Source organism: Lynx rufus, unplaced genomic scaffold, assembly GCF_022079265.1.
Source record: "Lynx rufus isolate CCGP_SWC_20201006 ecotype Redwood Valley unplaced genomic scaffold, mLynRuf1.p SCAF_2, whole genome shotgun sequence".
Lineage (NCBI taxonomy): Eukaryota > Metazoa > Chordata > Mammalia > Carnivora > Felidae > Lynx > Lynx rufus.
In genome coordinates this window covers 219,291,579-219,315,964 of record NW_025814834.1, presented here as the reverse complement: position 1 = coordinate 219,315,964, position 24,386 = coordinate 219,291,579, and positions in this window count along the sequence as shown.

Sequence of the window (24,386 nt, the reverse complement as noted above, 5' to 3'; positions counted from 1 at the left end):
TAATGCAGGTGAGGAACCCACTCTCCATGGCAGCCTGGTGCCATCAGCCCACCTCCCAGAAATTCCCAGGGTTGTGGGGGGGCGACAACTGCATTAAAGCCCCTGTATGGCCTACGAAAGCTTTAGCAGATGTGAACCCCACTGATGACAATCGCCAGCCTGAAGCCATTCGTCTGGCCGAGGCATATGCAGGGGTTGGGCAGTCGTGCGTTCATTCAATGAACATACAGTGCAGGCTCCGGTGGCTCTGGGGTGACACGGCTGGGCTCTTGCCACTAGACCCTTCTGGGTCAGAAGGACCCAGAACTAGCCCTTCTAAGTCTTCATGCCCTGCAAGGCTCCTCCCTTCCTGCTTTCTGGGGTCCCCACTCAGCTCCCAGGAGCATGGCTGCAGCGAGAAAATGTCTACCCCTCCTGACCCAAAGAGCTCCCAGGGGGACTGTCCCACAGCAACAGGTCATGGATGGGGCATGTCAGTGCCCTTGAATAGGCCACAGCACCATTGCATGCTGACTGAGGGGGGTTTGAAGTCAGGGTTTGTCTTCACTGATGATTAGACTTGTGGCCCCGGTCAGGTCCTTTCCCTGAGCCTCAGTTTACCACCTACAAAATGCTAGGACTGTGCCAGACAAATGGTCCCCTTCCCGCCCTGCCCCCTGAGACGGTGGGTGGGGGTGGGGGTGGGGGTAGGCTCCCTCCCAGGTGCTCGAGGAGAAAGGCTCCAAGAAAGGAGGCCCCGGGAACGGCGAGATTTATCTCCTGGGCAGAATCCCTTTCCATTCCTCCATGAAGATGAGTGGTTTTCTGCATCCCGGGCTGTGCCGGCCTGTCCCATCCATCAGCTGGGCCGAGCAGTGCTGGCAAAACTCAGCACTAATTCACGCGAGGGGATCTCAGGGCGGCCGCCCCTCGTGGGGATCCATCACGCCCCGTCAGAGCTCCCGCTGGCTGCGTGCGCGACATCACGTGCGGGGGGGACCCCGTGATGAACAGCCCGCACACGCCACCCTACCTTGGCACCCGAGCCGCCTGGGCACGGAGCCACACCACCAGGGAGCTGGACGTCACGCCTGGACCCCGCTTCTCCCAGGGGGCGTGTCCCGGCTGGGGCTCCCCAGCTGCCCCCGACACTGGGCAGAGTTTCTCGGGGACGGGGCCGTGGACTCGGGGCCCAGCACGGAGCCAGCCCGCTCAGCGCAGCTGGGCACACGTCTGCGCATCCCTGGGGTGGTCAGGGAGCAGGACAGGAGGTCCAAGAGGGGTGACCGTGGCGAGCCTGCTAGGGCATTCGAAGGAGTTTACGCCTCAGGGGATGGGAAGCCAGCGGGCGCTTCTGAGGAATGAGGTGATCTGACTCACACTTCTAAAGGATCCCTCTGAGCGCTGCCCAAACAGACGGGTGGCAGGCGGCCAGCGAGGCAGCGTCCCAGAATTCCTCACGCAGGGGGCGGGTGGTGGTGTGGACCGGGGAGGCAGAGCTACCTTCCTGGAGGTGGTGCTGGCCAGATTTGCCGGAAGGTCGGCCACGGGACACACGAGAGAGGGGAACAGGGCGGACTCCAGGTGCGGCCCAAGGAGGAGGCTGTCATTCACTGCAGGGGAGAAGCTGAGCGGAGCAGGTGCGCACACGGGGAGCCTGGGGGCCCGTGAAGGGAGCGGCGGGGGGGTGCTCCCGCAAGGGGAGTCCCGCAAGGGGACTGCATCCCTGACTTGGTTCCCAAATGCTGCCACAATCATGAACAAAAACCAAGATGTCGAGAGAGAGATCTTGGAAGGCGGGATGTCACAGAAGTCCGATTCGGGTGGGTCGGGGAGGAAACAGGAGAGAAACGGAGGCGTCTGATCTGGACGATGAGACACGGAGAGTGAGCTCGGCTGGGGGGAGCCAGGGCGGGGGCGTTCTTGCTGCAGGCGGGAAAGGCTGGCGACAGCAGCGGGTCAGAGGGAGACCGGTGAGCAGAAGAGAAGGTGGCTGTGCGGAGGCGAGAAAGGAGGACACTGAGGTTCCGGGGCAGGGCGGGAGGCCGGCCTCAGCAGGCACGCGTGGCCTGGAAGGAAGTGTGGCGACGAGGCAGAACGCAGGCGGGTGGGGGCTCGTGGGAGCTGGGGTGTCCGTGAGTGGTGGGGGGTTTGGAGGGCTGCAGGGTCGCCAGGGGAGGAGCAGTCCGGAGCGCTCTGGGAGGGCACAGGCCTCGAGCACAGAAGGGGGCATCCGGGCTAGCCGGCAGGTGGGCCAGCAGGGGCGGGGGGCTCTTCTGCAGCGAGGGAGCCCTGCAGGGAAGGGTGTGCGGAGAGGAGGGGCTGGGCGTGAGCAGAACCGAGGTAGCTGTTGCAGGAAAGGCCGGTGACAGCGACGTGAAAGGCGCGTAAAGGGCACGGAAGGAAGGAGGGCGTGTACCTGGGGAGGCCGGGTTACCACGACCAAGGCCAGGGAGGCGTGGGCGGGGAGGTGAGTGTGACCCTGGAAGCATCAGTGCCCCGGACGGTCCTGCAGAGCTGCAGATGGCCAGTGCCTGGTAGAGAGAGGCCAGCAGGCAGGGAGGAGCATGTGACAGTGCTCAGTGGCTGGACGGTGACAATGCTTGACCCTTATCCGCGGGCCGGGGGCTGTCGGACCAATGGCCTGCAGTGGCTGGGCGGCCACCTTCCGTGGAGGAAGGACCCCCCCCCCCAAGACTCAGTGCCTCAGAGCAGCAGGTCATATTTCCTTCCACGGGGCTTGCCAGATACATCTCTCCCTGAGCCACGGCGCCCCTGGAGCCGGGCACGTGGCTGGCAGCTGGGGGCTCAGCCGGGGCTGCGATTGACATGCTTACACTTGGCCTCTCCACACACTTGGGCTTCTCACAGCAAGACGGCCGGGTTCTGGGGGGAAGCGCCACAACCCAGAGTGTCTGCGTCCCAGCCAAAATCCGCATGTTGAGACCCCAACCCCCAAGATGATGATGCCAGGAGGTAGGCAGCTGGATTCAGACGGGGTCATGAGGTGGAGCCCCAAGATGAGACCTTTTGTCGTCATGTGCCTGTCGCCTCTCTGTCCCACACCCCGATAAGCCCGGACCCTGAGGGCCGGGTCCCTCCCTGGCGGAGAAGCGGGACAGTCTCCTGCGTCTGTGACTTTGCACACAAATTAGACTCTATGATGACCTGGAACTTTTCCAAAAGCCACAGTCGGCGAGAGGAAAACAACACAGACGTAATTCACTTCAACACCTGCCTGCTGTGTGTGCTGGGCAGGAGGGAGGAGGGAGGGGCGAGAACCGGCCTCCTCAGGCTGCAGGGAGGGGCGTGTGTGCGTGGGCGCCATCCAGGACAGCCGGTGTCTGACTCTCACTTCCTGAGCCGGGAGCTGTGACAGCTGAGCTTGCAGAGGAGGTGGGACAAGTGCCCAGGGGAGAACCCCAGGGAAAGGCAGACAGTGTCCCCACTTTACGGAAGAGGAAACTGAGGCTGAGAGGAGTTAGTGTCCCATCTAGAAGCACAGAGCGAACCTGCGTGGGGTCTTCCCCGTGCCCTCTGGTGGGCACCAGCCTTTCCGGCTGGCCTCTAACTGGGTTTGGGGGGGCATCACAGGGGGTGGGCATGAGGGAGGGGGTGGGAAGAGCTGTCCTCTGTTCACCAGCCTTTCCAAAGCAGCACATTCCAGAACCTTTTCCCATTGGCCCAGCCATCTGCTGGGGCACTTCTCAGGACCCTGTCAGAAAGGTAACGGGTTTCCCAGGCCCGAGAGCAGGAAGGCAGGGTTGAGGCTGGTTTCTGTCCTGGGTGCCAAGCCCTCAGCCCGCTTTGAGCCATGTGACCCCCGATGTGGTAGGACCTTAACGGAGCCAGGCAGCCCTCCAGGCTTTCCGCCAGCTGTCCCTAAGCTGACTGTTCCCGGAGGTTCTGCTGACGCCACTCAGGGAACCCCAACCCCCGGGCGAAGGGATGTCACAGGTGCATCCCCACAGGCGGGCCCCTAGACAAGGGTCTGAGAGCTCCACAAGAGGTGGGGCCAGGCAATCACCCTTCAAGACGCTTCCCCAGCTTGAGGAGAGGGAGCTGGACAGACATCATTATGGGCCACCAGGGGGGCTGCCTCCTCCCGGGTGCTTCCAGCTCCCTGTGCACATGGCCAGGTTCTCCTGCAGCCCAGGGAGGCTGCTAGAAGCAAAGCACACAGGAGCCAGGGGGGCGTGCACAAAGCCGCCAAGGGGATCCCAGGGAACCAGGAACTCCCCCTCCTCCACCCAGTGCCTGCTGTGGGTCAGCTGAGAGGGCTCTGCCTCCCTGCCCTGCTCCGCTGACCCGGTCCTCCAAGCAGACCTGTCTTCCAGGGGCTTTGGTTAGGGTCCCAGGAAAGGTAGGGAATCTCTGCTCTGTCCCTGTCTCTGGTCTCCGTCAGCAGATCAGGACACGTCAGTGCAGAACTGGAAGGACCAGCCATGCTTACCCTACGAGATGGAGACCGAGGACAGGCCCCAGATGCCCTCAAACCCAGACCAGACCACCTCCTTCTCCGCCTCCCACTTCAGCGCCCAAGGTTAGGAACCCCGAACAGGAGCAAGCTCCCAAGCCCACCGTTTATTCCTACCATAGTTCATTCCATACCCAGTGTGAAGGCACCGTGGCAGACACAGAGCACCTGCTGGTTAGAGAAAAAATGGATTTTTTAAAAGTGTTCCTAATACTTACTTTTGGCTGAAGAAGTAGCATGCTGAGCTGAACTTTCGGCGTTCTAAAACTAGACTGACCCACAACAGGATCGGATCACCAGCCTATTATCTGACCTGAATGGACTGTTAGCCACCGGCCCTTCTGGACCCCCTGGCCATGGCTATAAATTCAAGCGGAGTGCCCTGAGTTCTTGGAAAGGGTCCGGCTTCCAGGGGTGGACCCGGGTGGCAGGCACACACTATTTGAGCCTTTATACAAAGCGGTCAGATGATAACCTAACACCCTAGTCCGCAGGGGGATTCTAAATATATCACTGCACGTGTGTATGGTCAAAGGCAATGAGAATGATAAGGGCTTCCCCCGGGCCGGGCACTGCCCCCAGCATCTTTGCTGGGCCATCTGCCGGAGAACCCTTGAGAAGGTGTCAGAGCCTCAGGGGGCAGGGCAGAGGCCAGGGCACCTCCAGAAAGGAGGACCAAGTGGAAGTTACCCCTAAAAGCCAGACTTGGCTCGGGGGGCTGAGGCACGGGGTGATGGACGGGGTACGAGATCTGTGTCCGGCTCAAGAGGCTGTGCAAGTTCCAGCCTTTTCCTGCGGGGCCGCGAGGTGTCCAAATGGCCACACTCGGGCACTGATTTACTGTGTTTCCTAAAAGCTGGAGAACCGTAAAAGACACTTTCTGTGTCGATTGCAGCTCCATAAAGAGATATGAAACTTAAACCTACATTTCCTGGCACCCCAGAAGGGGTTAATAACAGCTGACATTCATCAGGCACCTACTGTGCGCCAGCACTTGCCTTGTGTCATTTTTCCCTCCCAGCCACGGAGTAACCGGGACCAGAGACGAAACCGAGACTCAAAACTAAACAAACACAGATAAGATCTGAATTCAAATTTCTAACCTATCCTTCCGAGAACAAGTTCTCTCATCAGCGTGCGGAGGGTCCTGACTCGGCCGAAGGGGCCCAGGGCAGCCTTATTTATCGGTTTGAGAGTCCTTTGCAGGGGAATCCTGTGTGCCTTCTACTCATCCATTCAGTACGTATTCGTTGAGTACCTACTATGTGCCGTGCATTGTTCCAGGGTCTGGAGGACAGAGTGGCAAACAGGACAGACAGACAGTTGCCCTCATGGCGCTTACGTGCAAAGCTACACCCCCTCACATTTTCCTCCCGGTGGACCCTTTTGCTAGAACCCTTGTGTGTGTTCATCAGCTCAGATCAACGTGTCGCCGAACACTTTCGAAGTGCGCACCGTGGTGCACACACCAGAGACACGGGCGCTCTCTCCCAGAGCCCAGCACCATGGACAGCACCTGCAGGTGCGCTCACGGGACTGGAGAGGCACAGGGCTGTCTTCAGTAGTGATGGCTGTTATCAGAGTGATGACCTTTGTGTCCATGCTCTGGATGCGGGAAACAGCGAGGTGCTTCACCCAGGGCCGTACAGCAAGCTGGTGTTGAAGTCGTGGACGAAAATAACTAGCGGCGGCCATCTGTCAAGGACGTGTTGGGGGGCCAGGCGCGGCATTGATACTTGGCACTTCTGACCCCTACGGTGACCCCTGAGTTAGCACGATTGAGTCCTCAAACAGGTGCAGGGAATAAACTTGTCACAGAGCCCCTCCCGTGAGCCCACGGCTGCGACGTCCCTGCCCCACACCCCACACCTCGGGCCCCATGTGTTCCCACAAGGCAGGCTCAGGCTGGGCCCACCTGGGTGTGTCTGGCTTGCACAGGAAGCCGAATGGGGGTGCCTTCTTTCCGGGGCCTCCTGGTGACAATCGGTAGCACTAATTAATTGACCAGCAATGATCTCCTAAAACCATGACTGGAATGTAAGCACACGAGGTGTGTTAAATCTTCATTGTTTCTGTGATTCGGTCCCGTGAGCTGAGACCCAGCAGCAAAGGGAGGCCACGTGACCCCAGCGCTGGTGACCACGCACCAACCTCCCCCTGAGCCAGAAATACTTACCACCACTCCGCACCTGCATTATTCTCCTTCCTGACACTTCAGCCTGGACCACGGTCTCAGCCCACAGTCCAGCCACGTTCATGTTCCAATAGCCGTTTGCCCGAAATAAACGGGAGGCTCCATGGATGAGCCAACAGCCCGTGCAAAGGCCCTTGTGCATCCAGTTTGCCGATTGCGGTCTAACCCGCCCCACACTCCCCACATCTGCTTCTGGCATTTATGAGCCAGGCGCGGTGGCTGGAGACAGAATCAGCAACAGGACATAAAGGACTCTCCATCCCCCAACTTACCGGGAGGTCCCGGGGCCGCTGGGCAGGCCCTCCCTGCTTCCCGGGGTCGGGGTCTCCCCACTCCACACCGTCTGAAAAGGACTAGGGAGTAAGAAGCTGAGAGCGACAGTCCCGGGGATATGTCATCTCCCTGCACCTCCCGACCACAGGAGGCCAGGTCGGGAGAAACGTGACTTCACCAGAGACAGCACCCGGCACCTGTTCCCCTCTCACCTGTGCGGACGCTCAGCTCAAGGTTCTTTCTGCTTCACCTCCCTTAGCTCTTCCTGGAGACCAGAGATGAGGCACTCTGGGTGCCCCTCTTCTACACACAGGGACCCTGAGGCTCCGGGAAGCGTCTTGACCTCTGAGGGGCCACACAGCTGGTGACTCGGAGGGTCGCCATTTAAACCTGGTCTCAGAGGCTTTGCAGCTCAGACTCTTACACAACCTCCCATCGCGGCCCCGCCTATAAATACAATCACTATTTGGAGCCTTTACGCTGTGCTGAGAACCACACAGGCACTTGCCCGTCCGACCTCACCCCTTCCTACAAGGTGACTGCCATTGCATTTCACAAGAAGGAGGCCAGGAGCCGGGCAGGAGGGGGACACGGAAGCCACACAGCCCAGAGGGGACCGGATCAGGCCAGCGGTACAAACGTGAACCAGGGTCTACAGAGTGAGCGTTCTATTCACTGGCCAGTCTGGCACAGCATTAAATTCACGTGGAGGCCTAGTGCCCAAGAAGCAAGAGGTATTTCACTAACTTGCAGAGAACACAGACCTGGACGGGGCCGAGCGGAAGCCGCAGAGGCTCCCCTTAGATGTGGGGAAACATTTCGTCTCTCTGGGCCTCAGTGTCATTCTGTGTAACACGGGGACCATAACACCCACTCGATGTGAAGATAAACCTTAGAACGTAAGTACAAAGGGGAGAATATTTGCAGAGTGACTGGCAGGCTACAAACCCTCAGAAGATACAGCTCTTACCTTCTAATCCAAAAATCAGAAAAGTCAAGTTTATTCAGAGAAAAAAAAAAAAGGATATAGATTTCCCAGTCAACGTGCTACAAAATTCAGCTTTATTTTCAGAAGAGAAGGGAGCCATTGTTTGGAGGCTGTGATTCAGTAAAGGTCCTGTAAAGTGGTGCCCTGAGGGCACATGTCTTCACGAGGCTGGGGCCAGGGTTTGGGGCAGCTGAGCCACAACCCTCAGGGACCGGGTTCCAGGCAGGACTGGGGGGTTGGCTGTGTAGGACTGGAAGTCCATGCAAAACCCAGACCCAGGTGGAGACCTTTAGGGGGGCCAAGCCTGCAGCCCCTCCCAGGCCAAGCAAGACAGGCAGGACATTGGAGGCGGGGAAGATGCCAGCCTCGGGGACTTTCTGAGCCCGGATCACATTCCACACCTGGCAGGAAGTGGCCGCTGTCCCCCATTGTGGCCAGGAAGTGGCTCTGTAGCAGTTTCACGTCTGAACAGGCCCCAGGCCCGCCAATCTCAGCCTTGGACCCCGACCAAATCAAGCAGATGCTGGGCCCCAGGCAACCTTAAGAAAGCCATCAGGCCAACCCTACAGGCTGGTGGCATGAGCCCAAGATGAGAGGGGGCAGAATACTCAGTGTGACACTGGGGACACCTGGATGCCACCCCAAACCAGAGATGATGGCATCTTCCAGAACAGGGATGCTGGTCAAGTGAGGCAAAGCACCACCCAGCTTCGTTACTGGGCAGGACCTCGTGTCCAGCTGTAGGGGAGTGATTCAGCGACAATGCAGCCATAAAATAAAAAGCTCTCCCGCATTAACTATGAAGCTGGAGGAAAATAATGTCCGTAATAAGTCTGCTTCTATTTTTAGTAATTTTATAAGATACATCAAACGTGCAAGATAAAAATATGTTCCCCAGTTTAAGAACATCCCGTAGGAAGGTCACCGCTTCTGTTACAGGGGCGCCTCCGCTCCGAGCAGCTCTCCAGTTATAATCCGCTCCCAACCTCCAAGAGGCACTCGCCAGCCTAAATTTGGGGTTACTCTCTCCTTTTTCCTCTCATAATTTTTCCACAAACGTACGTGTTCCTACACAGCCTGTTGCTTTCGTTTTCCAGGCTCCAAACGTAATAAATGGACTGTCTGCGTGTGTTCCTCTGACTTGCTTTTATGGCCAACGTTGTTTTTCAGAGTTGTCTGTGTCTCAGGATATCGCGTGGTCCCGTCACTTGTACACTTGGGGCCGTGTACTGCGATGTATTCAACCGTGTCACTGTCACTGGGGCATTCAGCTTTCCTTTTTCTCGATTACAAAGAAGACTGCTGTTAGCATTCGTGTGCCCTCGAGCTTTTCTGGGGTTAAGCGCAAGGGCGTGGGATCGCTGGTGTGTAAGGGGGTACGTCTTCAAATGTGGATCTTGAAGGCAAATTGTTTTGCACAGTGCAGGTACCAGTCTGCACTCCCACCAGCAATGAATAAAGACTCCTGCTGTCCCGTGGCTTCCTCAGTTTCTGGTGTTGTAATCTGAATTAGTCAGGGTCCCGGCAAAAAGCAGATTGCTCCACAAAGAGGCATTGACCAACAGACTTCTTTCCAAAGAGCGGATGGGGGTAACAGAAGGGACAGAGGTGGTGAGGCACGGAGGGACTTAGAGCAGGAGGCTGGTACCACCCGTAGGGGAGAGGGGGTCTGGGGAAGAGGTGTGGCTGGAGCCCAGTGACATTGGAAGTGAGGACGTAGCACATCTAGGCGTGGAGAGGCAGGTACAGCAAGGAGGGAGCAGAGACGCGGGTAGGGCAGGAGGATAGGCAGCCCATCACTTTTATATTTGTACTCATCTGTTGGGGGTGAGATGGTTTCTCGTTTGGATTTTAATTTATATTTACATGGTTAGTAATAAGGGTCGGAATCTTTCCATCAGTTTTATTGGAAATCCAGAAATCTTTTCTCCGATGAAATGCCTATTTGTAACATTTGCATACTTTTCTTACTGAATTACAAGATTTCTTTGTGTCTTTAAGGCACTAATCCTTGTTCAGTTAATGGACAGAAAACATCTTCTCCACTTGGCAGTGTCTCTTGCCCTCGTGATGATATCTCTGGATAAATAAAAGTATTTAGACGCTGATGCTGTTAATTTTATCAGTCTTTCACTTGATGATTTATTTCCTGACGTGTGTTTGTTTTCCTGGATCACATGTTCACACATCCATTCTCCTACAAAAGTCTGAAAGTCTCTCAAACATTCTGCTTTTCACTTTTAAGTGCTTGACCCAACATGTATTCTTTCTATAAATGGCGTGAAGGGGTGAACATAGTGCCTTTACACAAAAATAAACAATTGTTACAGCATTACTGATTGATTAGCCCTTCCTTTCTCCACTGATCAACAATGTCACCTCCGCAATATACCATTTTGTCCTCTGTGATACATCCTTTTGTCTATTGCTGTGATAAGACCATATTGTCTTGATTTCTATAGTTTCATAGTAGATCTTCATACCAGAATAGGCAGGTTCCCACACTCTGTTCTCTCTCCTTCAGGGGTATTGTATATAAATCTTGAAATCATGGGGTCAATTTCCACATAACACTCTACTGGAGGTGTGATTGAAATTATACTGCATCTATAGACCGATTTGGAGATACCTGACCTGTTTATAATATTGTCTTGTCCTAGCCATAAATATGCAGTGTTTCTTAGTTTATTTAAGTATTTTAAAGATGTCTCAACAGGGTTTATAATTCTCAGTATAAGATCTTGAATATCCTTCCCAGATTTATTCATAGTTTCCTTTTATTGTCATTGCTGTTTATAAATTTTATTTAGTTTAAATGTGTAACTGATCATTGATGGTGTACAGAAATGCAATTTACTTGCATATAGATCTGGTATCCAGTACTCTGACCGAACACTCTAATTCACTCGTGAAATATGTCTATACATTACTTCAGATTTTTCTAAAATAAGCACATCATTCCACACATAATGACAGTTTTATTTATTCCTTCTAATCTGTATATTTTTACTCGTTTTTCTTGTCTTACTGCACTGTTTAGTTCCTCAATACATTGTTGAATAGGACTGGGGCTAATGGACATTCTTGGCTTGAAGAAATGCTTTACCTGTTTTTGTCATTGAGCATGATGTTTGCTAAAGGTGTTCAGAAACTGCATCACTGTTTTGGAGTCTGAGTAAGATAAGTTTCCACCAAAACACAGCACTGAATTTAAGTAAATGCTTTCCCTGTATTTATTGAGTTGAACGTATATTTTTTTCCTTAAGCTCTTAATGTGGAAAAAGTTAATTAGAACATTTTCTATTTTTGTTCTCTGGAATAAAGCTGACTTTGTCACAATAGATTATCTGTTTTCTACCTTGCCTCTGTATTTGGTTAGCATATTTTTAGGAGTTTTGCACTCATGTTCATGTTTGAGGTTAGCCTATAATTTTCCTTTCCCAAACTGTCCTTGTTTTGATATCAAGATTATATACTTCCATACGTTGATTTTGTAAGAACTATTCTCTGACAATTTTTGTGTAAAAAGAAATATATCTGTTCCTTGAATAGTAAAATCTGAATGTAAAAACTTTCTGGGTCTGGTGTGTTCTTTATAGGAAGATAACTAAATTCAATGTTCTTAATGGTTACAGAAATATTCAGACTTCCCATTTCTATTCAGCTTTGGGAATTTATACTTTTCAAGGATTTTAGCCATTTTGCTTAAGTTTTCAAGTTTACTGGCTTAAATTTGCTCATAATGCTTGAACTTACGATCTTTTTTGTCTATGTAGCCTCTATCCTCTACATGATATATCAGAGAATAAAGTGAGTCAAAAAGTAGCCTGTAAAGTATACCAAATTATGTGCCAAAAATGTAGGAGTACTTACTGCAAAGTAATTACTTCTGAATTATTAATGATTTTTGTGTTCTTCTTCATACTCTTTTACATTTTCCAATTTCCCATAATGAACATGTATTGCTTTCAAAACCAGGGGAAAAAATAAATATCACTTGTTTAAAGAAAAAAGACAAAAATATTTCAGAAAAGGGAAGCTGGACTATGGTTAAACAGCATGTATTCAGCCTTCCTCTGTATGTGTTCTGAACTCTCCCCCACAGACCCTACCCCATCTTCTAGTCTGTCCTCTTCCTTCTCCCACCCCCCTGGCTCCATGAATGACTGATGGAAACTTGACCTTGAGCACAGGAACTACTTCCTTTGCCTGCCCCTAATCTCGCTGTTGGCCAGACCTGTCTGCCTGGCTACTTCTTCCTTTGATCCTGCCTCAAATCCCAAGAGAGCCCCAAACCTGGCATGTTTATTGTCAGATAATAAAAAGTCTTCCAGTCACTTTTAGTCCCAGAAACCTGTCACTTCAGTAATTTAAATGTCCATTATGATTTAATAGGCAAAAGCCCAAACATCCTTTGAGGTTAAAGGTCCCCACCCCCAGCCAGAACCAGTTTGATGCCTTCAGACTTCACCGCCTTCTGGCTGAGCAGGGAGACAGGTAGGAGGGCAGGAAGCCTCCCCCTGTCCAGCACCAATGTCAGCAGGTGTTGGTCTCTTCTGGCCATGGACACCCTCAGATGATAAAAGCAGTGCCCACTACGGGGACTCACTCACTGGGAGTCCTTTCAACACCCCCAAGGGAAGAAGTATCAATGTGATTCATGTCATTTACATGATTCAGAAGATGCATTTCCCTCCATCTGGACACTTCTGTTTACTCGCCCCTCCCTGAGAACCTGGCTGACCACCCATTTGGGCTCTCCTTACATCTCTAGGAGGACGTGCTAGCTAGGGTTTTAAGTATCTCCAGGCTGGTTCTCTCTCCAGTGTCTACATCTGGTCTGGGAGAAACACAGAGACCCTTTCCCCATTGTTGGTGGCAGTTCACCTGCCTCTAAGGTCAGGAGGGCACATGTCAAGTCTCTAAGTGGCCCACTTGAAGCCCCCTCACTACATTCAAAGCGAAGATGAAGACCCCTGCCACCCACCACCATGGGATTGAACTCACCACTGACTTTTGGTATTTAAAATCCAACCTGCCCAAAACTGAACTTCAATGTTTCTTGCCAGACTGGCTCCATCCATGTCCCTCCTTATCTCAGTTGATGGCAACGCCTTCTCAGGTCAAGTCTGGGGGGCCATCCTTGACTCTTCTCTGTCCCTTACAGTCTCATCCAGTGGAAATCCAACCTTCAAACTGTGTCCAGAACGCCACCACATCTCCAACCTGCCACGTGGTCTCCCTGCTTCTGCCTTTTCCACCCTCTGTTCATCCACAGTGCTCAGTGATCCCCTCCACAGCGTTCTTCACCCCAAACCCCAGAAGGCTCCCCGGTACAAACAGGGAAAAAGCCAAATCCCAATGTGGCCTCCAAGCTCCCCTTGCATGACCCCCAGGGGCTGCCTGACGTCACCCTCCCTGGAATGTCGGACTCCACCCCCAGCAGTCACACTTGCTGCCTTCTATTCCCTGACTTTGCCAAGCCCACCGCCACCTGGCGGGATTTGTACCTGATGTTCTCTCTGCCTGAGCAGACTCATCCAGTCGGCTGCTGTGCCAGTTCCACCTTCGACAAGCCTTCTTTCAATTACCATCTCAGCAAATTCTGCTCTGACCACGTATTTGACACTTCCTCCTTGCCTCTTCCCCAGACACACATGCACACACCGTGGGCATGCACACACACACACACACACACCATAGACATGCACACACACACACACACTGTGGACACACACACACACCATAGACATGCACACACACACACACACTGTGGACACACACACACACACACACTGTGGACATGCACACATACACACACAGAGGCATGCACACACCATCTTTTCCCACTTCCCTTACCCACAGCACTTACTAGATCTTAATCAACATAATCTCACTCTCTGTTATGTTCATTAGTAATTATCAGCCTCTGCCCTTGTGGGCTCCAGAAGGCAGCACCTTGGCCTACTTTGTTCACAAATGAATCCCCCCATCCCACCCTACCCCCAGCCCCTGTGCCCACAATCCCTACCCAAGGCAGACATTCAATTCCTGTTGGAAACAAAGAACCCCCACCCCCAAAGAAAGCCTTGGACTTCCCAATCAGCTGGGGGTTCAAAGCCAGTCTTTGGTGCCCTCACATGTCCAGAGCCTCACTGGGGATGTGGCTGTAACCAAAACTCAGTCGGGAAGAGCCTCCAGAGTGGCAGGACACCGGCTGTAGACACTGCTTATATGGGATGCAAAGCTCAAGGCCAGACATAAGTTGGAGCTGGAAAGTGTCAGACCCCGGGGAACAGAAGTGAGAGAATGACACCCTTTGTAGGTTGGCCCTGGAGCCCTCCCGCCATGTTTCTTGCCTCTTCTCCCAATTCTTCCCCACTCAGGAACGTTGCACCCCACACCGTGCTGCCTAGGGTCCTACACTCCCCCTCCAGCTTCAATACCACCCAGGTCAGGAGGTCTGGGCCCCAGAGGTGGGGGACCGTGGTCCTCACGCTCCCTCAGCCCCAACCATGGAGATTTCCCACATTTACCCTCAGCCCCAGGGCCCTCCATCAGGCCTGTCTTGCCCAGATGGGAAGAAGACACACTATATCCCTTCCAGACCCAACAGACTCATGAAACTTGTTGACAAAAAGCCAATTCACCCGCTGGCTTCTTGGAGGCCTATCTTGATAAGTGGCTCTAATGTTCTCTACTTCTTAGTGATAAATATCAGTGACGGAGTCACAACAGGGCTGGATGCGCCTTCTTGAAAAACATTAGTTCAGATGTAATTCATCCAAGTGTCCTCAGTGCCCAGCCCCCGCCCCACACCACCGTCCCACACCCCCATCCCTGCCCCTGCAAGGCCATCAACTTTGCCATCTCATGGAGTTACCGCCACCAAGGCTCTATCATGGCAAACTAGCCTCATGGAGTCCCCAGGACCTACAGGGTCACTGATGCTTCAGAAATTGGCCAATCTCTTCAGAGTGTGGTTACAAACCTCAGCCTGCCTTCGCTGGAACTATCAGAAGAGACATTCCTGGGGCACCTGGGAGGCTCAGTAGGTTAAGCATCTGACTTCAGCTCGGGTCATGATCTCCGGGTTCATGAGTTCAAGCCCCACATCAGGCTCTCTGCTGTCAGTGCAGAACCTGCTTTGGATCCCCTGTCTCCCTTTTTCTCTGCCCCTCCCCTGCCCCTCCCCTGCTCATTCTCTCTCTCTCTCTCTCTCTCTCAAATAAACATTTAAAGAAAGAGAGAAACATTCCATCTTAAGACTGTCCCAGCACTTTCTAGGGCGTTAGGTGGGGCTCCCTCCCCAAGGAGACCTACCAGGCTGGGGGTACAGAAGGAGCCCGTTCTCCACCTGGATCACAGCTACTTGGGGCAGAGCTCAAAGTCACCTGCCTGCACCCCCACACACACACACACCCTCTGGGTGACCCCCTCCCAGGCTTCAGTTTTCTCACTACCAAATGGGACGATGTGATGCCTGGCTTCTGAAGCTATTGTGAGAAATATTCAGATAATCTGTCTGCACCAGTTAAGGTCCTTTGAATGCAGAATCTGACTCTGGCCAATTTAAGTATCTAGTGGGAGGACACAGGGACACTTGTTTTTATAAAACAAGAGGGAAAAGTGAGGACCCAAATACCAGAAAGGACAGGGCCCAAATCGCTTCCAGCCTCCTAGGCACAGGGGAACAGGCCCCTGAGGTCACTGAAACCATTTCCGGTTTCTGCGACAACCAGAACTCCGGGAGAATCTGATTGGCTGAGCCTGGGTCAGGTGTGCATCTGGCCAAGGCTTCTTGGTTGACAAATCCACCAAGGCCACGTGCAGGTGGAGCGAGTTTATCCCACAAACCGAAGCTAGGAGAACGGGTGCTGGGGGCAGTCCGCAGGCATCTCCAGCCCGCTCCAGGTGACAGCTCTTCCCTCGGTGACCAGAGCCCTGTGAGCAGTCCAAGAAGCCAACCAATTTTTCGTACACTCCAAGCTTTCACATCAAGCTTTGGAAACACAGGCTAGACGGAAGGTCATGTGGGGGGCGGGGGGCGGGGGGCGGTGAGCCGTCCTTGTGTTTAGCAGCCAATCCCGCAACACGCTTCGGAAAACCTGCCCACATCACCCCTTGAGAGGCAGCACCAGCCTCCAGATTCCATCCTCAGGCTGTTAGGTACTTCGACTTAGCACATCTTTCCGTCTCATTTGCTTAGATTGCCTCCCATTCCCACCCACCCTCCAGGTAGCCCACAACCAGGCCAGGCTGGGAACCATTTCCCCATGGATAATGGAGCCCATATGAGGCCCCGTGCCTGGAATGTAGAAATTCAATAAAGTCAATAAATTCAATAAATGGTGCGTGCTTCTGCTGTTGTGTAAACGGAGGCCCCGAAGGATAAGGGCTGGAACCTTACGTTTCTTCTATGCTGTGTTGAATGGCAACCCCCAGTCCTATGAGTGTGACCTTATTTGGAAATAGGATGTTACAGATGTAACCAAGTTAGGATGAGGTCATACTGGCTTCCAGTGGAGCCTAATGTCATGACCATTGTCCTTATAATAAGGGGGAAGTTCAGGGCAAAATGCCAGAGAGAATAGGAACACGGCGGGAGAAGGCTGTATGACGGGGGAGGCACGGTAGAGGGCCAAGGACGGCCAGCAACCACCAAAATCTAGGAAGGAGCAAGGAGGGACCCTTCCTGGGTGGTTCCGAGAGCAAGGCCCTGCTAACACCTTCACTTTGAACTTCTGAGTCTCCTTAACTGTGATGGAACATTTCCGTTGCTCTAAACTCCCCACTTTTTGACACTTTGTTACAGCTGCCCTAATGGAGCACCTAAAACTCACAACACCCGCATCCGTACTTATAAGTGAAACCCAACGGACACCTGGGTGTCTCAGTAGGTTAAGCTTCTGACTCCTGATTTTGGCTCAGGTCATGATCTCATAGTTTGAACCTCCGGTTGGGCTCTGTGCTGACAGTGCAGAGCCTGCTTGGGATTCTCTGTCTCTGTCTCTCTCTCTCTCTCTCTCTGCCCCTCCCCTGCTCACACGGTCTCTGTCTCTCTCGAAAATAAATAAATAAACTTAAAAAAATTATTTAAAAAATCAAATAAGTTGAACCCAACATGAACTATATTCTTACCACTTGGTTCACCCTCGTGAACACCCATTCCCATCTATGTGCTCCGGGATACTTGGTGAGAGAAATGAGCAAAGCCCTGAATCTGGGGTGCCAGTGTGGCCCCTGGGGCCATGCCAAGGTCTAGTCACCTGGCGATGAGGCAGGGAGGAGGGGCACTGACTCTCTCTCCCAAGAGAGCTCTCTCAGGGTGCAGAGGGATGGCTTTCTTTAGAAAGAACACACCAGCTGCATCTGACAAGGGATGGGGGCTGGTCCGTCAGGGTAGGTCCAAGGAGGAGACAGACGTCACACTCACCAGAGGGCTGCAGATTCTGCCACACATTCCTAGTCCAAGTTTTAGGTTTTGGTGCTTTCCTGATCGGTCTTACGTACGAAACAGAGAGACTGAATTCCAGCGAGAGTGTGATTCAGCATTCTGCACATCGAGCTCAGAGGGTTTTGGTTTGTTTGCTTTTGCTACTTCTGCCGGCTGAAAGATAAGCTCTTGCTTAGCGTGGCCATAGAATGCCCCTGAGCTTTACACTATGTCTGGATCTGAATATTTGCAGTTTTGAGCTTGACATCCTCTTGCCTTTGGTTAACGCATACAGTCGAAACGGCCAGTCCACTCATCCAGTCCTCAGATTGTTCACACGTCCCGTGGTTTTAGGGTGGTACCAGTGGTGTCCCTCCTCCATATCTCTGCTCTACTGAGCACTGGATTCCAGGTCATTACAGGCAATCATTTCAGTAGCGGTGTGCTGTCGACATTCGCAGCCCAGAATGTTCCTTAGACTTTCCCTGACTTCCATCCCATCATGGAGCCATGATTTCTAATGTCTCCAACTATCCAGTCTCTTCCTTATAGCATTAAAACACCCCAGCCACACGTGCCAGGAGAGCACAGGGCTGGCCAGCTAGAGATCACCTTCCCGCCTCTCTTGCAGCTGGATGTGGCAATGTGGCTAAGCCCACGAGATGTCAGCAAATGGTATATGCAACTGTGCGGTCATGTTCCCAGGAAGAAAGGTTTCCCTCCAGTTCCTCCTTCCTTCTTTTTTTAAAAATGTATTTTATTTATTTTGAGAGAGAGAGAGAGAGAAAGCAGGGGAGGGGCAGAGAGAATCCCAGGTAGACTCTGCACTGCCAGTGTGGGCTCAACACGGGGTTCAATCCCACAAACCCTGTGATCACGACCTTGGCTGATATCAGGATTCAGATGCTTAACCAAGTGAGTCACCCAGGTGCCACTCCTCCTTCCTTCTTACGAGTGGCTTGGAAATGACATCATCTTAAACCCAGGAGCGCCATGTTGAGGAGGGAAAGGACTTCCCAGCACTCAAACTGTTACTTTTGAGAAATACAGGTTCACTTTGTGTCAGCCACTCTACATCAGGGCCTGTTCAACACAGCATCTTCCAGCCTGTCCTGCAACTGACAGAAATCCCAGACTCTCTCCCTGTCGCTGAGGTTCTCTTGCCTCCTTGCTGCTCCTGGCATCAATTTAGGCGTCAGTTCTTAGTTATAAGCAAAGAAACGGACAGGCAAACACACACACATTAGAAAGGTATGAAGTGCTTTCAAAGTCTGTGGAAAAGACGAAGGACCAAGCTTTACAATAGACTTTAAAACCAAAGGGGTTATGGAGGGCCAGCCAAGAGGTCACGAAGCAAGGTCACCTGCCCCACATGCCCACCATTGTCACCCCTGAGAACACTTGAATTTTCCCGGTGAGCATGAATCACTCACCATAGACACATCAATCTGTGGGCAAGCATCTGATTGGCTAATAATATGTCATGTATACACCAGGGGCATCTGATTGGCTGAGAGTAGCTCTTGCATCCACCAGGTGGCATCGGATTGGCTGAGAATAGTTCATGCATCCACCAGCTGGCTGTGCAGGGCAGGGAGAACACTGCTTCCCAGCAGGATAAACTCAGCTGGCGATTCCCTGGAAAGGAAAATCAGGGCCCTGCACAGGAATCCCATCTATTGTGATACACTGTCGAGAGGGCCCATCCCAGCATCCGGGGCTTTGTGCCACACTTGAGGGCCTGGGGACCTTTGGGAACCAGGAAGCCTTTGCTTTAGGAAAACAGGAAATTTTGAAATGTCGCACCACTTGTAAAAAGTTCAAAACGAGAAAGATTTGGGGTCTCAGTGAAGCAGCCATTCTGATGGGGGCCTTGCTGACAGAAAAAACCTGTAGTTTTGTTTCCTAAGAACTTCCCAAGAAAACCTTTCTTGCTGTGGAGAATGTGCCAGAACCAGGGTCTTACTCTCAGCCTGCGAGCTAAGGGACCGGGAGCATGTGAGTCTCGCAGATGTGTGCCCTCGTTCACGGAACTGGTAGCTTGTCGTGCACGACCTCAACACCAGTGCACTGGTTTACCAGGAAGCAGATTGCCCAGGAATGCCAACCATAATGAGAATGCTGTCTGGTGGGCATTCAGTCAGAACCAGGACAAGTAAACAGCCTGGGGGAGCCTGATGCTTCCACGTCATTGTAGAGACGATTTCCCAGGCCCCAGAATCCCCCAGATCCACTCGTTGAGACTCCTTCTTCCCCGGGCGGGGCATGAAACAATTCAGTCAGGTGGGAAATATCTGTTGAGAGCCTACTGTGTGTGTCAGCCTTGGGGACCAAGTGTTGTGTTCGAGGGGCATGAAGGGATCCGTCAGGAAGAAGAGGGTGGTGGTAGGGCAGGGGGAGGCAGAGTCTACGTCGCCCTTCGGCCCAAAGAAGTGGATTGGAAATTCATTCTAAGGAGAAGGGGAACCCACCGAATTTGGTTTATGTTTCAGTCAACGGGAGAGAAAGCAGGGAGCCCCAGTGGAAACTATCGCAACAGCCCCCAAATGCTGGCTCAGCCTGTAGAGGCGGTGGTGGACATGGGGAGAGGGAGGCTTGAGATCCCTTTGCCGGAAGAGCTGCAGGGCTGGCTGGGGGCTGGGTGGAGGTGAGGGGAAGGAGGGAGAGGAAGGTCCTGGGTTTCTGGCTCGAAGCACAGGTAGAAAGTGGCGCTGGTGCCCAACGTTAGGACTTCTGGGGGGTGATCCCTGACCTGGGTTCTCCACTTATTGAGAAGCTAGTTAAGTGGCAGGTGCAAGTCGAAATGTCACCTGTGTTGGGTGACAAATCAGAGGACTGTGCCCCGGGGGCAGAGGGCTCCCAAGAGGAAGGGTGGACCCGAGTGGGCACCACTTTGAGTCCTTCCCAGATAAGGTGCCCCCTCCTCGGCACAGAGCCACTGAAGGGAGAGAACGAGACGGCGAGGGCCCGAGCAGTGGAGCCCCCGACCCCGAGGGAAACTGCACCCACCCAGTGCCCCCTGACCCCCCCCACCACATCCAACAGGGAAGGTCGAGCACAGACTGGCCTGGGGGACGTGAGTCTGTGGTGTTGGTCAGCGATCCACGCAGAGCCATCAAGAACACGGTCTGGGAAGCGGCTACAGATGCAGACACCTGCGTCTCCGTGTGTTGTTCCAAGCCGCGACACCAAGTGAGACCACCAGGGCAGAGGTGCAGAGGAAGGGCACGAGGTGGCCCGGGGCCAAGCTGTTGGCAAGACACAGGGTGGGGACCCCTGATCGTCTGTGCGTTTCCAAGCAGAAGGGCCCCTGCTGGTCTTTCTCTGCCTCCTCCCTGGCTCCTCCCCGGGACATGAAAAATACCTCCTTTGTGAGTTTGGGAGGCAGAACGGATCAGCCTCCCCCAGGGAGCGTGTGTTCAGTTTCACTGGGGTCTGACCTGCCAGGGAAGGCTTGGGTATCCAGCACAGCTCAGGAACACCAAGGAAGGGGAAGCCGCCTAATTCCGGGCTCGCTTCCAGGAAGCCCACATGACTGCAGCCACCAGCCACATCCTCCAGCAGCCAGCTGTGTCCAAAACAAAGACAACCTAGGGTCTCCACCTGCCTCATTCTGTCGTCTGATTTCGCAGCTGATGCACAACTCAGGCAGCACAGTCACCGTTGAATGCGCCAACTCGGACCCCAGCACAAGCCCTGGCGAAAAGCATTCAGATGAGCCCAGCCCTACAGATCTCTGGGAACCTCCTTTCCTGTGCTTCTGTGGCTGAGAATCCTGACCCAGTCCGTCAACCCATCTACGCATATTCCAGGACCCCCTCTGCATGTCTGCACACTCACTTGCTTATTCTTACCCAACATGAGATCATTCTATTTCCACGTCTCTGTGGGGCCCCCTCCGCATGCCCAGAAGCTTCGACGCCCATATGCTCAGCTGGAATTTAGGGTAATTACTAGGGGGACCAGGCAGACATTTTGTCACGAGCTGTCTTCATTTGTCATGAGCTTGCTCGTAGGTGGATTGGGACAGTACTCGAGAGCAGTCTTCAAACCTCGTGGAAGGATACGCAGTCGTCCAAGGGAAGGGATGATTACAGATAATTATTAGGCTTCGTAGCCTGGTTCATACTGCACATACTTGGAAATAACAAAAACTTTGCTTCTTTAAAAAAAAAAAAAGAACACATTCCACAGTAAAATTTTCTCTTTTCTTAATGTTTGTTATTTTGAGAGAGAGAGTGCGTGTACAAGCAGGAAAGGGGCAGAGAGAGGGAGAGAGAGAATCCCAAGCAGGATCCGTGCTGTCAGCACAGAGCCTGACGTGGGGCTCGAACCCATGATCCGTGAGATTGTGACCCAAGCCGAAGTCAAGAGTCAGAACCTCAACCAACTGAGCCACCAGACGCCCCCACAGTAAAGTGTTCTTAAAGTCCCTTGCCCTTCTCCACCACTGAGTGGCTCAAGCTGCTGATGTTGAGTATGTCCCAATATATGTATATGTGTGTATATGCATGTATATAAGTGCGTGTTTGGGCACATGGCTAAATCACTCATTGCTTCATCAAAGGATCCATTTGGGGGAAGCCTGGTTCAATCTGGGCTCGTCTCCACTCTGATACTTGCTGATCAGAACCTCATGCGCATGAAGCTATCGCCCTGGAGAACTTTCCCAGAGCTAAAGCATCTGATGATGAAACCCTGTATCTGAACGTTCTCTCTCGCCTCCTCCTGGGTTGGCCTTTTCTTCTCAGCTACTTATGAGCCACTTCTCCAGAAGTTCTACCTTTTATTTCTCCGGGCATTTCCAATAACACCGGAAGTAGTCTGACAGGTGATTAGTACTCAGCCTTGATTGCTATTGGTATTGTCTCTGGAAGAGTCTAGAAAAGAAGTGGTTTAGAGCCTGGACTCTGGAGGCAGGACCTGGGGTCAGAAACCTTGGTCTCACACTCGCCAGCTGGATGTCCTTGGGACGGTTGCTCAAATTCTCTGTGCCACACCTTCCGCGTTTATAAAAGCACAAGCATAATGATACTATTAGTAAAGTATATACCATTGTAGTTGGACATTGTAGGAGGACAGAAAGGCAGGTGTCTCTGTCCGTCTATACGCATGTGTGTGTGTCAGACATAGCGACAGCCCCCGGAGATGTCCGTGTCTGCATACGTACAGCCTGTGATACGTGACCTCACGTGGCAGGAAGGGACTTTGCAGACACGAAACGTCTGCAAATATGGGGAAGTTATCCTCCATTATCCAGGTGGGCTCACTGCCATCATCAGGATGAAGGCGAGCAGAGGCCAGAGAGAAGCTGTGACGACAGAAGCAGGCCGGAGGCAGAGAGAGAGGGAGACTTAAGATGCCAGGCCGGCACCGTCAGTCGGCGGAGGAAGGGGCCCCAGGCCAAGGACATCGGCCGCCTCCAAAGGGAAACCGATTGGCGGTCCCGGAGCTGCCTGAGCACGAAGCTGGCGTGTGGCACCCTGGGCCGTGAGCTCCACAGCTGCCCGAACAGCTGGGCACAGCAGCTGATGCAGAGCCAAGGGGTCGAACCTCCAAGTGGCCTGAACGAAGGCACGCGCTGACCACACGGACGGTGGGTCCAGCGTCTCCAAATCCCCTCCCCAAAGTCACCTAGGACGGCCCCAACCTGTGTGGCCAAGGCAGTTCAAGTTCAGCTCTGGGGTCCTTGGAGGGTCCTCCGTGGTGCGTGCCACACAGGGTATGTTTTCCGCTCCGTCTGGGGGGCGGCGAGCTTCTCCAGCAGCAGGGCAGAGGTGTGAGGTTGCCGCATTAGCACCTGCTCAGGGGTCAGTCCGTAGGTGGGAGTTCTCTCTGTGTCTCTGTCTCTCTCTGTCCCCCGTTGTCTTCCTCACCCCGCTGCAAAAACCCTCATGCGCCCCATGTGTCCCTCTGCTATGGTGTCAATATTCAGCCACTCATAAACAAGGACATCGGGTGCGTGGATGTTTACTTTTAAATTTTACTTTGTTTTACTAAAATGGCATCGTATTGTGTGCACTTCTCTGTGAGGGACAGAGGGACAGGATGGGTGCGGGGGTTACACAGAGGGGTGGGGACGGCCACTGTGGTCCTGGGGAGGAAGCGGAGGGTCCTGGCGGCTGATTCCCTGAGAGCGGCCAGGACAGTGGAGTAAGAAAATGCCAGCCTTGGTCAATGTGAGCAGCACCCCACAAGGGGACACCATGCAGGACGCCTGGGTGGCTCAGTGGGCTAAGCATTCGACTTTGGCTCAGGTCACGATCTCACTGTTTGTGGGTTTTGAGCCCCGTGTCAGGCTCTGCACTAACAGTGTGGATGGAGCCTGCTAGGTATCCTCTCTCTCAAAATAAATAAACCTGGGCGCCTGGGTGGCTCAGTCTGTTAAGCGTCCGACCTCAGCTCAGGTCATTATCTCACGGTTCGTGGGTTCGAGCCCCACATCAGGCTCCACACTCGGAAGCCTGCATGGGATTGTCTCTCTCTCTCTCCCTTTCTCTCTGCTCCTCCCCCACTTGCACTCACTCACGCGAGCTCTCTCTCTCTCAAAATAAATACATAAACTTTTGCAAAAAGGTGGGAGGGACAGCATGCTGGGAACATTCAGGAAATCCTGGTCTGGGGGAGGAAGAAGGAAGGAAAAGAGAGGGGGAAGGGAGTGAGAAGCAAAGCTGTAATCCCATCACCATTATGAATTGGTACCTTTTGCGTTGACAGAGGCAGAGCATCTACAGTTCACTCCCAGGGGTATGAAGTTGAATGGGGAGGAACAAAAACATAATTCGCTCCTACAAAACGAGCTAAACCCACACAGCCCAGCAGGAGACCCTCTGGAATTGCCATCAGGGAGCACATGCCTGGTCCCAACCGACTCCCCCCAGGACTTCAGGGTTGTTCTGCCTGATGCACACGTCTTTTTTTTTTTAATGTTTATTTCTTTTTGAGAGAGAGAGAGAGAGAGAGAGCATAAGTGGGGGAAGGGGAGGGCGGAGCGGGGGGGGACAGAGGATCCAAGCAGGCTCCGAGCTGTCAGCACAGA